Genomic DNA, 12,623 nt, shown 5'->3' with positions numbered 1-12,623 from the left:
GCCAGTCCACCTCACGCATTGGTGCCTTCATAGGCCTTGTTCCAGTAGTACTAATGCAACTCACCAGGGATTTGCAATGCAGGATTTGCATGCACACCAGACTAAGGAGCATGTTTTCAAGGGCCTTGCGTCATGCTTGCACCTTCCAATGTGGTACATGCACAATGCAAAGCTCGAAGTCATATTTTAAAAGCCACGTAAAACCACTTTGCATGTCTGAACGGCTTCATAGATATGGAGTACTGCAACCCAGCACAAACTGCTGCATTGCCTTACTGTGTGCACGGGAGGAGTTGCGGTAGGTGTTGCATGGGAGACTGGTTTTGTAACTGGGGACTGGTTTTGCAGCAATGCTGCGAAATCGGCCCCCAGTAACAAAACCAGCAGAACTGTGCAGCATAAGGACTCACTCTTAAAAACTCATAAATCACTGCAGAGTTCCTTGTAAACCGCAGTAGTTTTCCTGCAATAATAAAAGTCTCCCACACAACTCCCACGGTTTTTGACGCATTCATAGATTTAGAAGGACTTGTAATCCTGGGAATGCGGCAAAATCTTGCGCTGCCCCAGAGGAGGCATAACTAGGAGAAATATCTTTATTTCTCCTTGTTTTTTCCTCTTTCAAACTGTGCTTTATTCTGCAGCCCACATAGAAAGATGAAAAAGCCTCTCAAGATTGTTTTTGTACAGGAAGGTGCCCCTTCCTGCACAGAAACAATCCTGCATGCAAAGGAGGCACCCTTGCACCATGGGGCATGTGTGCCTGTGTTGAAGCTAGGCTGTCGAAATGGCGCCAGTGCAGGGGGAAAGACCGGAATGTACCATATTGGATAAATACGGCACATTCCCGCCCTTTCCCTGTGACGCAGGGCAGCGCAGCAAAGTAACTTGCTGTGCTGCCCTGCGCCACCATTCCCATAAATATGTCCCTAAGGTCACAAACTTCATTGTCTCTCTGCTTCATACACAAGCACTTTTAGCATGTGCTGCCTGCTTTGGGGCCACTGCAATTATGCAGCAATGGAGGAAAACATTATGTTGCAGTGTTGACTATATTATGCAGCAAAAAAGACTGCAGGGTTATGTGGTACATTTTCTGATACATTATTATTTTGACATTTTTACACATACTAACAGTCTCTGGAAAGCTTTCGCCTCATTATTTCCAGTGTAACATGCAAATGCAGCGGTGAGAAAGGTGACCAGTCAACCTTTGCACACGGCCTTCCACTTCACAGCAACACAATTCACGTTGTTTAGTAACTTTTGATCAGTTTGAGCTACAATTCTTTTTTTGTTAAAACCATCAGATTATGCGGGAGATGTATCATGTGGAAAAATACGGCAGAGCTATAATTATGTGGAAAACATCTGCAAACTAGGAGATTTTACCATTCATGTTTGAACATCTAATGCTGGCCTCGTGCATGCTGCGTCAAGCACATAAAAAAAACATAGGACTACAACTTTGCTTTGCTCGAGTGTCACTGAATGACGTAGTCAACAGTGCCCCCAGCACAGAAAACACTGACAGTGAGGTACAAGTGGTAATAAAATGTAACTATTATGCACACACTGCCTCAGATAACTAAAATGCATTATGCCAGAACGTTTCAACTTATTATGTTCCATGTCTTGTTTACCAGCTGCTATAAGATGTGTACTGCAGTAAGACATCTAGGGGGTTGACTTGGCCATTCAAGAAGGCCCAACTTTATGAGAAGGTGCAGGAATGGGCAGCAGAGCTCAATAGTTAGAACAGTGGTCTTTAAACCAGAGTTTACTGGTGTCTAACAGTTTTTTTTGTCCCTGAACTTAGTTATGGAACAATGTAAAATTGTGCAGTTCCCATTCTGTAGATACCAGAGCAAAATGATCATTATTTTCTAGCAAATTCATGCTAACTTTTATTTAACATTCCCTTCTTTATTTGAAAGATTTCTCAGATCGTGCACTTGTAGACACTCACCAGAAACCGGATGAGGGTGTTTCTGTTCTCAAACCAGAAAGACAGGTCATCATCAAACCACGGCACTGCAAGGCCATAGAGGGATCAGGTTTACTGCTAGATCGGAGGCAAATCAGTGTTACTGCATAGGCCGCAAAGCACAGTTGTTACAGAATCTCGGAATTAGGGGTGCTTCCTAAATCTCTTCCGCCTGCCACATAAATTGCTGCTTACCCAGAAGCTTCGCAGTATTCGACTTTCTTCAATCCAACGTCAAGTTTTAAAGAGGTAAAGAGCCTCAGCCAGGTTCTGAGACTATTCAATCTATTCCCTCACATTTATTGGGACCTGCTCATTGATACAAACAATGTAGCATTTAATTCCCCCATTATTCCATTGCATAAATGCATGTAAAAATATTTTTCAAGTAAATGCCTTAAGTGTGGGCTGACACATTTTAATTTACACCATAGTTTTCATTGTCAAACGGCTAATATTCATTATAGTGTTAACCGTGGGATTAAAAAATGACATGGACTCTTTCTTAAATTGTCTTGTAGAAAATCCCAATTTGTACCGACAGCCAGCATTTAAAATAAATCAGGAGTACAGTGCTTATTTTAAAATGTATGTATTTACACAATTATTTATGCAGATGCTTCAGTGGCTGCAGAAGAAAAATGCTCCAGCCACATCTCGCGAAACGAAACACGCAAGTCCCCAGGCTCCAGTTCGGAAGGACCAATGGCAAATGCAAATCAGGGTTTTGAAAGGCAAACAAGTGAAAGTGGCAGGATGCCCGAAAAGAGGAGAAGAGTCGATTCTGAAGACAAAGTATTGTTAGATGGCTGTGGCACTAACGACAGTCACATACTCCTCCAAGGAAATGTGGTGGAGAGTGTGGATCAAATTGATCACCCAGCCTGCTGGTCTTCGGAACAACTTGAAATCAAACGTACAGAGTATCCATGGCTCTTATTTTCCAAAGGCAAGCTTGGATGTAAAGTGTGCAGGAAGGTAAATCTTAAAACAGAAACAAGTCAAGGTGTGCATCTTTCCATGGAATGGGTAGATTGCTTGGTCATCCCATATGGCCCTTCTAAAGACAAGCAGTTAATTTCTCTGCGGAAAAAAATATTTTGTCATAAGAATAGCTCCTGTCATCTTAAGGCACTAGCTATTTTAGAACAGAGGGCCCGTGAAAGTATTCCACAGTACAATTTGAAAATGCAAATGAAAGTACAGGAAGAGACATGCCGTGTATTCAGAACTTCATACAAAATAGGCAAACATGAGCGCCCTTTTTCTGATATGCCGTTAGATATTGATGTTCAAAAGATGAATGGTGCAGACTTGGGCAGAGTCTTGCATTCAGATCACAGCTGCGCTGACATAATAGACCATATTGCTGCTACAATGAGGTCAAGGCTGATTGATTGTATCTTGCAGAATGAATCAAAAATAATCCTCATGATAGATGAATCTACCACCGTTAGTAAATTGACCACACTAATTATCTGTGTAAGAGCATGTATTGATAAACAGAATGAGCCACTGACCTTTTTCTTAGACCTTGTTGAGTTGCCAAGCACAGCAGCAGATATAATCTTAGATACCTTACTTGCATGCTTAGAGAGACATGATTTTACTGATGAGTATTTAAAAAGTCATTTGGTTCAGCTTGAAACAGATGGTGCTTCCAATATGATAGGTAGGAAATCCGGTGTGGCAACTCTTCTGAAACTGAAATATCCACAGTTGAGTGTATGGCACTGTGCTAACCACAAGCTGGAGCTTGCTGTGGGTGATGTTTGTAAAGAAGTCGCAGGCATTAATCAGCTCTAAGTTTTTTTTGATAAACTATATACCACCTACCATGCCTCTCCGAAAAATCAGAGAGAGCTTGGGGAATGTGCTCTGGAGGTAGAAGTAAGACTTCTGGCAATTGGAAAGGTGCTAGATGTACGTTGGGTGTCCTCAAGTGAAAGATCTGAGAGAGCTGTTTGGAATAACTACAAAGCACTTAGTAAACATTTCATGGAATCTTCCGAAGACTCAACGAGGAGTGACATTGAGCAGAGGAAATATGCTGGTTTAAACCGTTTATTAACCTCCCTGGTGTTTGTTGAAAATATGGGCATTTTATATGATGCTCTCACAGAATTGAGTGACCTATCCAGAAGGCTGCAGCGGCGTGATATGACCATATATGAGGCCGATCGTTCAATACAGATGCAGATTTTAGTGTTTGAATCAATGGCTGATTCACCTGGGCCCTTTGCTACAACTGCATTAGATGCTGCTGAACGGATGCAGTTTGCTGGTGTAGAACTGCAACAGAACAAAGGCTGTGTTAGCATCAATAGGGCACAGTTCTTTAGGAGCTTAGCAAATAACCTGCGAAAAAGGATGACAATGTCTAATGCATCAAATGTTTCTAGATGCACAACCACAAACAATGATGAAATAGAATACAAAGAGTTAGAACATAGAATGAAACTCCTACAACCAGTTTATTGGCCAGATCCAGTAGACATCTTATACGGTGAGGGAGAATTACAAAACCTTTGTAGCAGGTTGCATGTATTTGATACCAGGCAGTACATCCTTGGTTTCAGAGAGTACAAACAAAATAAAAATTGCATGCCTGAAAGCCTGAAACCATTAATGCACATTATAAACACCTTTTGCACCTCAACTGCTGAATGTGAACGGGGCTTTAGTGTAATGAATGATGTGCTCACACCACTGTGGAACAGAATATCAATCAATCGTCTGTCTTCTATAATGTTCATAAATATCGTGGGGCCACCTGTCATAGAATTTAAACCTGAATTTTATGTTCAGAAATGGTTAGAAAAAGGGAGAAGTGCAGATGAAAGAAACTGCATGGCTCGGAGACAAATGGCTTATGATTCCACTTATAAGCGTATTTGGAATATTCTGTGATTGGAAACATGTCCCACATTGTAAATGAATTAAATATAAACAACTTATATATTAAACCTCAAATAAACATGTTTATTGAGTCTTTGAATTAAATAACGTTATAAGCTGTAACTGGTCAGTGAAATGCCAAGCGTTCAAAAATTGGTATGTTTTGCTATTTCTAGCTACACCTCCGACTCTGCCCACTAATCAAATCGTTGGGTTATTCCCGCCCCCTGAGTCTCCGCCCACAGTTCCCCTACTTTTTTTCCCCCACTTCGACCACTGCTTAAAACAGTATTTTTAAGATAACCATGTTTTAACACCTTCAAAACAGAGACAATGGTGTGTGCGTGTGTGTTTGTCTGAGTTTTTAAATGTTCAAGTCGGATGCGACAGAGGCGCTTACCATACCCGACTGAAAGCCCCTGTACCCCAACCCCCCCAGCCCCAAGCTACGTCCCTGTGCCTACATGCTCGGCTTCACCAATAATGCCTTTACCTCAGATGTTTAAAGGCTCCAAAAAAGGGTTATTTTGTCGAATCTGTTTTGCCTCAAGTGTCAGGACAAATATTTGTATTATAAAAACATTATCAAGCAAAACCTCAACTCTATCCATTCCACAGGGTTACCTGCTGTATGTGAAAACTGCCCCTTTTCAATCGCTGGCTGAAACTCTTCCTCACACCCAATTGCGTGCCTTCCCCCTGCACTCTGCTCACGTCACATCCACTGCTGCCTTTATCTGGCCACCACTGTAGCTCCCATTTCCCCTATACCCCACTTACCGCATTACGCTGCCAAATTCGTTAAGCACCGTATCCTTCCTGATACAACACAGATGCTTTGTAGCTAGATACGTGCTATGCACGCCCATACACACAGACATTTCCTCTGTCTCACTGGTAGGTTTAACCTTTAAACCTCCCACGTTTTATTTTAATGTTATTTAATTTCTTCTTTGATAGCTTTATTTCGGTCAGATGACCATAAAAGCACAGGTAAAATATGTACAAGCATAAAATACATAAATAATTCAGAATTTAAGATAAAAAAATTATTAAACAGCAGTTATCAAAGTGAAGACAATCAAGAATACAATATACATATTCAATCTCTAATATAAAGGTAAAAACATTTATAAGGGTCCCAACGCCTTTAAAATCCGGTTACGCGTGTGCCAAACATTGGTCAGAAATTTCGCTAATGCAAAAACAATTGGGCCAGAGAGATCAGTTTTTAAGATTCTATACATTGGTGCGTATTCCCTGCATCCCATATTCCTTATCAGCGGGAGAAGCCAATATTTTCGTGCTATTTTGTAGGCTGGGCAGAAGAAAACCACGTGCAAATCAGTTTCCTCCATGGCGTCACAGGCCGGACACTGCTTTAGGGTGGGACCCGATGACCAGGTGCTTATAAAAGACCGGAACGGCAATGTGCCGTATCTCCATTGGAGGAACAGCTTCCTGGTCAGTGCGGGGGAGATAGGATCCAACACCCTCTCCAATCTATAGAAATCCTTGCTCTGCATGAACACAGAAGCTAGAGACCCTTCTGCCTGGGTAGCTTGAGCCCTTTCTAGTTTATATTCGTGGTAAACCTTGGCCAGGGACCTTTTGGATATAGTCGGTGCGGCTTTCGCTGGGTCATTCCATAAGTCGGGGAGCCCTATTCCCACGCAAATGGCTTGGATATTTTTAACCCAGGGAATACTGAGCGCCATTGGGTCTTTCAGAAGTTCAACCAATTCCGCCCTATAATCTACGAGATCAATGCTGCTCCACAGCCTACGCCAGAGTGCTAGAGGTCTCAGGCTTATTTCGTCAGCTAATGGTCGTAGGCCCAGATCTAGCCTCAGGGGGAGGAGCGGAGTACTGGGCGGGAGTGCGGCTATCTGTCTAATAAACTTGTTTTCCACTAATGACAGACTCTTGCAAGACGTGTGGCCCCATATTTCCGCCCCATACATTATCGCTCCCCTAGCCTGGGCCTTATATATCTGGATCAATGCCCCCAATGGACGATATGATGAACCATTCATCATACGGGCAATACCCCCGGTGATCTGCGTGAGTTTAAGGCTTGCCCTGCTCTGATGGGATCCCCAGGTCATGGTTTCGTTGATAGTCACACCAAGATATTCAAAGGTAGTCACTCTCTCCAGCCGTCCAGCTCCCAATTGCGGATTTGGGCAAAGTTTTTGCCTCGGGTTCAGAACCATATATTTGGTTTTTGCCGCATTAATTTCCAGCCCCCTATCATTACAGAAGGCCACGAAGGAGTCAAGAATCCTCTGAATACCCATGGGGGTTTTGGATAGCAGCAGGGTGTCGTCCGCAAACATAATTGCGGGCACCCTGCTGCCATTCAATTTCGGGGCGTCAGTGTATTCAGTGGCATTCAAATGGGCGATTACCCCGTTGACAAAGAGGCAAAACAGGGTCGGTGCCAATACACAGCCCTGCCTTACCCCCCGGTCAACGGGGAATCTGTCGGTCAGTCCCCCACCCTCCCACACCTCACTCGGGCATAGTTATTGTGATGCAATCTCTGTAAGATCAAGAGGATGTCCGGGGGGACGCCCATCTCTGCCAAGATGCTCCAAAGTTTCCCCCTGGGCACCAAATCAAAAGCGGCCCGTAAGTCCACAAAAATTGTGTACAAACTACCGCCCTCGATTTTCGCTACCCGCCAGTAGACCAGATTCAATCTAAAAACCTGGTCCACTGTGGATACCCCCTTCCTGAATCCCGCCTGGTAAGGGCTAAGGGCTCCCACCTCCTCCATCCAGTCCTGTAGCCTGTTCAACATCACCCTACCAAACAGCTTCTGTGTCACGTCTATCAAACTGATTGGTCTGTAGTTGGCTGGGAGGAGAGGTGAGCCCTTTTTAAAGATGGGGACCACCTCAGCCCCCAGCCAAGTACTAGGGATTTCCATACCACCGATAACTCCGTTGAAGAGGGCGGTAAGATAAGGGGCCCATACAACAGGTTCCTGCTTGAACATATCCCCTGGTAATCCGTCCAGTCCCGGCGCAAGTCCTGAAATGGCAGCAATCACTTCTCCGAGCGTTATCAGCTCCCCTTCGTAGTCCGGGCGGCCTACCCCATCAACAGCAGGGGATTCTCCCGAGTCAGGACTGTATAGAGTCTGGAAGTGAGCCTGCCATACCCCAGGAGCAATATTGGGCTCGAATGCGGATTTTAAGTTCCCCGACCCCCCATTCACAATCCTCCAAAACAACCGATGGTCTTGGGTCGCTAGTGCCTTAGTGAGTTCTTCCCACTGTTCTTCCTCCCATTCTGCCTTGGCGTGGGCAGTGAGTTTCTTATAAACTCGTCTGCTTTGTTTTAGACTATCCCCACCAAGACCCTCCTTGATTAGTTTAAGGAGCTCTGTTTTTGCCCTTCTGCAGGCAAGGTTGTACCATAATGTTTTGCCTGAACACCCCCCTTTTGCTTTTCGTGGGCTACAAGTGAAATGGGGTGCCGCAGCTTTTATAAGTTCCTCATGGGCTTTGAGCAATTTACCCTGGGTGTCTTTGTTGTATGGCTCGGCGTCCAAGCAACCCACAGTTTCCAAAATGGGAATTATCCCATCATAGAGCCTAGGGAGTTTATTCTTGCTCGTGGCCAGGTGCTCCCACCTGATCCTTCTCCGGTTGTTGTCAAGGAGAAGTGCAGGGGTGTTTTCTACCACATTATTCAGAAGAGCTTGGGGGCCGGGATGGACAAGGTCGAGCTCAAGTGCGTTGTGGTCACTATCGGACCTTTCCATCACCCTGAAGTCCTGGATTGTCGGCCACTTCACTATTTGAGCCAGGACATAATCCAGTCGGGACTCTCTTCCCAGCCTGTTATAGGTGGTTTTGCTGGGTATGTCAGATTTTGTTCGTCCATTACAAGCTCTGAGTCCAAACTCCAGGGTGAGGGCTGTAATTTGCACCGCTAAAGGGGTCCACGCCTTTGGGGGTGGGGCTTCCACCATAGGGACTGCCCATCTAACTTCTTCATCAGATGATAACCCATCCAAAAGACCAGGGAGTGGCTCAAAGTGAGAATTAAAATCCACTCCCACAACATAGTATGAATCACTCGGTAGGTCAGTTAGAAAATTGGAGAGTTCATCTATGGTCGGCGATTCCTTTACATTCCCCATTGGCCTGGAATAAATATTAATAAACACCAGTTTAACTTGGTTGGGCCATAATAAAGAAATTGCAAGAATGTCCTCAGAGTTGGTCGACATCCGAGTTGCCACACAACCCAGATGAGATGCAACCCAAGTCGTGAGTCCTCCTGACGGCCGGCCTTTGCCTTCCCATCTCGCTGGAATGAAGAATGACATATAGCCTTGATGGCCATATTCCTCTCTGGCCCAGGTCTCCTGGAACATACATATGTCGCCAGTCTCAATGTAATTTGCCCAGTCCGAGTCCTCCAGTTTGTTAGCGAGGCCAGCAACATTCCAACAAATTAGCCTCAGAAATCCAAGGGTGTTAGATGCCGGTCCAGGAGAGTTGGGAAGTGTGACTCCGGACTCCACTGCAATCGGGGGTTCTAACGCGCTACCAGCAGTAGGGGCCGGTAAATCAAGAGGTCTACTGTAGCCATTCTCCACCAGTGATGGGTCGATCAGAGTTCCAAAGGCATTGGAAACATTATGGGCCAGTAAATTGTCCGAGACCGCCAGGTTGTTCAGTGGCCCATGCGATTTAACAGCAGTCGAGGTAGGTAGCTTGGGAGAACTACAGACACCACAATCCAAAGCCATTGGCATACGACTAGAAAGTCAATCAACCCCATCCAAACTATTCAGGCAGTTAAAGCGATTAAAATGGAAATAGGGCCTCTCCTGCACTTGAAGACTTGGACGTTGTACATGGTCCTTTTGTCTGTGTCTCTGCTCCACCCTCACCCACTCATCTTGTATCGGAATGTAATGCATTTGGATAGGGGGGAAAAAAAAAGATACTGGCAGGGTCTGGATAGTAGAATCCAGTGATCTATTAGTTCCTTTACAAATGTGCCGTACAGTGCCCGGGTCCTTAAAACTTGTCAGGATACAGTCCCCTATTATTGATTTCCTAGTTTTACCTAGCCAGGGGACCCTTCTTACCATAATAATCTCATTGTTAAAATGAGACGGTAAGGGTCGATTCCAATTTAGCCATTTAATGACCTTGTTCTTTAATGATTGATAATCTTCGTTCTCCCCCAGTCTTAAGCGGGGGACACCTGGTAGGATCACCGTTAGACTATTAGCCTCTGGCGGCAAGTCTGGTCTCCGTAGACTTGGAGCCGGCCGACCCGAGGAGGGTAGAGGGATACCACCAACTTCTAGATGGCCATCATTAATCCCCGACTGGGAACTTTGAGGGGCAGAGTCTATTGTCTGTAAGGGCCTATTAAATGAATTGCAGCGCGGTACCTGGTCTAAAATAGCCATTAATGGTTGCAAGGGAGGGGCAGTAGTCGCACTCTGGGGGGAAACATTATTATTGCCCTTTGTAATTCCTTATTTAATAGGGTTTCCTGCGGAGAGATGAGGTCCCGTGTTATTGGATTGCTTACTAACTAAGGTGTTCAGGGTAGTAAGGGATGTTTCCAATAGGGTAAGCCTGCTCTCCACTTTTATCAAACTATCAGTAATGGGCTGCAAAAGGGAACGCAGTAGCGATTCTAAGCTCCCTATAGATGTAAAAGGGTTAAATATTTCAGCCACTGGGACGTTTGTGATAGTAGCTCTATTGGGGCTAAGGGCCTTTGGGAGAAGAGCAATAGGGACAATCTCATTATCCCTCCCAGGTTGAGGTACAAGTGTGTGTTTTTTGCCAAAATCTAGATGGGACGATTTGGCTTTCCCCCTGCCCCCCATTGACTTTTTACTGCGTTTACTCGGTGGGGGCCTGTGCAACTCTACCACAACACTTTGTTTAGGCTTACTTTTCTTAGCTACATGCGGAGGGGAGGTTTGAGTAACCAAATTAACAGGGGTGGTAGATGTCCTAGGAGGGGTTATATCTAGAAGTTTTCCAGGAGCCAACTCAGGGGAAGTGGGGATGTCCCGCAATAAGAGAGGGAAGTCCTCAGGGGTCAGAGGTTTTAAACTGAGTGGGGGCGTGCTATCCTCTTGGGTAATGGGATACGGGATAATCTCTGGCAGGGGCCTGTTCTTCATGGAATCAATGGAGCGCCGCCGCTCGGCCCTACGTATCTCCAAAGAGTTTTCCTTCCCTACGTCTTCTTTGGTAGGTTTGAAGTACTTGTCCAATGTCCCTGCATTGCAGCCCCCTTCCCTGGCAGTCGATTTGCAGAGTCCTGGAGAGGGCATCCCCCTGGGCTGATTGTGTTTAGGAGAAAAGGGGTATGGCCCGGCCCGGCCTCCTTTGGCCCCTGACGGCCACAGACGGCCCGCCCTTTGCCCGGGCTTAGCCCGCGCGCGGTCCCGCGTCGCGGGGGGCGGGGTCGATTAAGTAGCGCCTCCGGGCGCGCAAGGTCCGTGAGTTTTCCTTCCGGGTTGCAAGGGGACCTGGGTATTGAAGTCCCGCCGAACGCTCTCCCCTCCCAGCGGTCGCGGTGTCAGGCGACGGCGGGGGAGAGACGTGGAGGCCAGAAGAAGGACAGTTGACTCCAGGATCGGCCAGGCACGGAAGTAAGTAGCAGGGATCAGGGCAAGCAGCGTCCACTGACTAGCATCAGCCCCCTGCACTCTGCTCACGTCACATCCACTGCTGCCTTTATCTGGCCACCACTGTAGCTCCCATTTCCCCTATACCCCACTTACCGCATTACGCTGCCAAATTCGTTAAGCACCGTATCCTTCCTGATACAACACAGATGCTTTGTAGCTAGATACGTGCTATGCACGCCCATACACACAGACATTTCCTCTGTCTCACTGGTAGGTTTAACCTTTAAACCTCCCACGTTTTATTTTAATGTTATTTAATTTACTTTCACTGTTCCAAGTTGCTGACAGTGCAGACAGATCTCACTGGTTCAGTGAACACTGCACACCAGCCAATGCAAATAACGTGTGCTGATCTGAAACTCAGTTTAATGTGTAAGAGAGTGCAAGGCCCCTGTGCGTTTGTTCTGCAAAGAAAAACCACTGAGTAAACAGTACCTTTTCACCTACATCGATCCCACCATGTCTCTGGTCTTGAGCTTTTATTAAAAAAAAAAACAAGGTTTTCTGGGTGCCACAGTTCGGAGCTGCCTCCACCTAACCAATTGGATTTTCACATCCAATGAGAGAAAAGCACAGAAATTTAAAGTAGTTTCCATTCAACATATGATATAACACATTATATGTCGGAAATGCAGCATTTTACACGCGTCAGCGCGAAACCGAAAAAAAAGACCCACCATATCGCGAAACCGAGCCAGAAGTACTGGGGAGCTTTACATGAGCACCCGTTACAGTATATAGGTGACGTTCACTTGATAATACAGATCTGCGAGTTAAGCACGTGAAGCTTGCCTTGCCGAAGTTTAGCGGACGGAATCTCGGCAGGGTTTGTACTTCATCATTCCAAGGCCAATAACATTAGTACCATCACGTTGCGAAACAAAAGCAGCTGTATTAAGAGCCAAGCGTCATTTTAGTTTACGATCTACGTCATTTTATTTTTTATCAAAACCACTTTTGATTATTGTGTCGACGTTGCTTATTCCTCAACTAATCGTAGGCCGTATACAAGAGGTTGGTAAGCGACGGAGGGACGAGGGCCCTTAC

General features: G+C 45.6%; 1 protein-coding gene and 1 pseudogene across 2 annotated transcripts in view; one reads left to right on the top strand and one right to left on the bottom strand.

Annotated features, from left to right (window-relative positions):
• The window catches only part of CRYZ (crystallin zeta), a 205,939-nt gene that overhangs the window by 192,802 nt on the left and 514 nt on the right, over window positions 1–12,623 (bottom strand). The window lies entirely within an intron of this gene.
• Window positions 2,744–4,897, top strand: LOC146834736 (E3 SUMO-protein ligase KIAA1586-like; annotated as a pseudogene).

This window comes from Triturus cristatus, chromosome 4_2 (genome assembly GCF_964204655.1).
Source record: "Triturus cristatus chromosome 4_2, aTriCri1.1, whole genome shotgun sequence".
Taxonomy (NCBI): Eukaryota; Metazoa; Chordata; class Amphibia; order Caudata; family Salamandridae; genus Triturus; species Triturus cristatus.
Note: the sequence above shows the minus strand (reverse complement) of the source record. Positions and strands in the feature narration are given on the sequence as shown.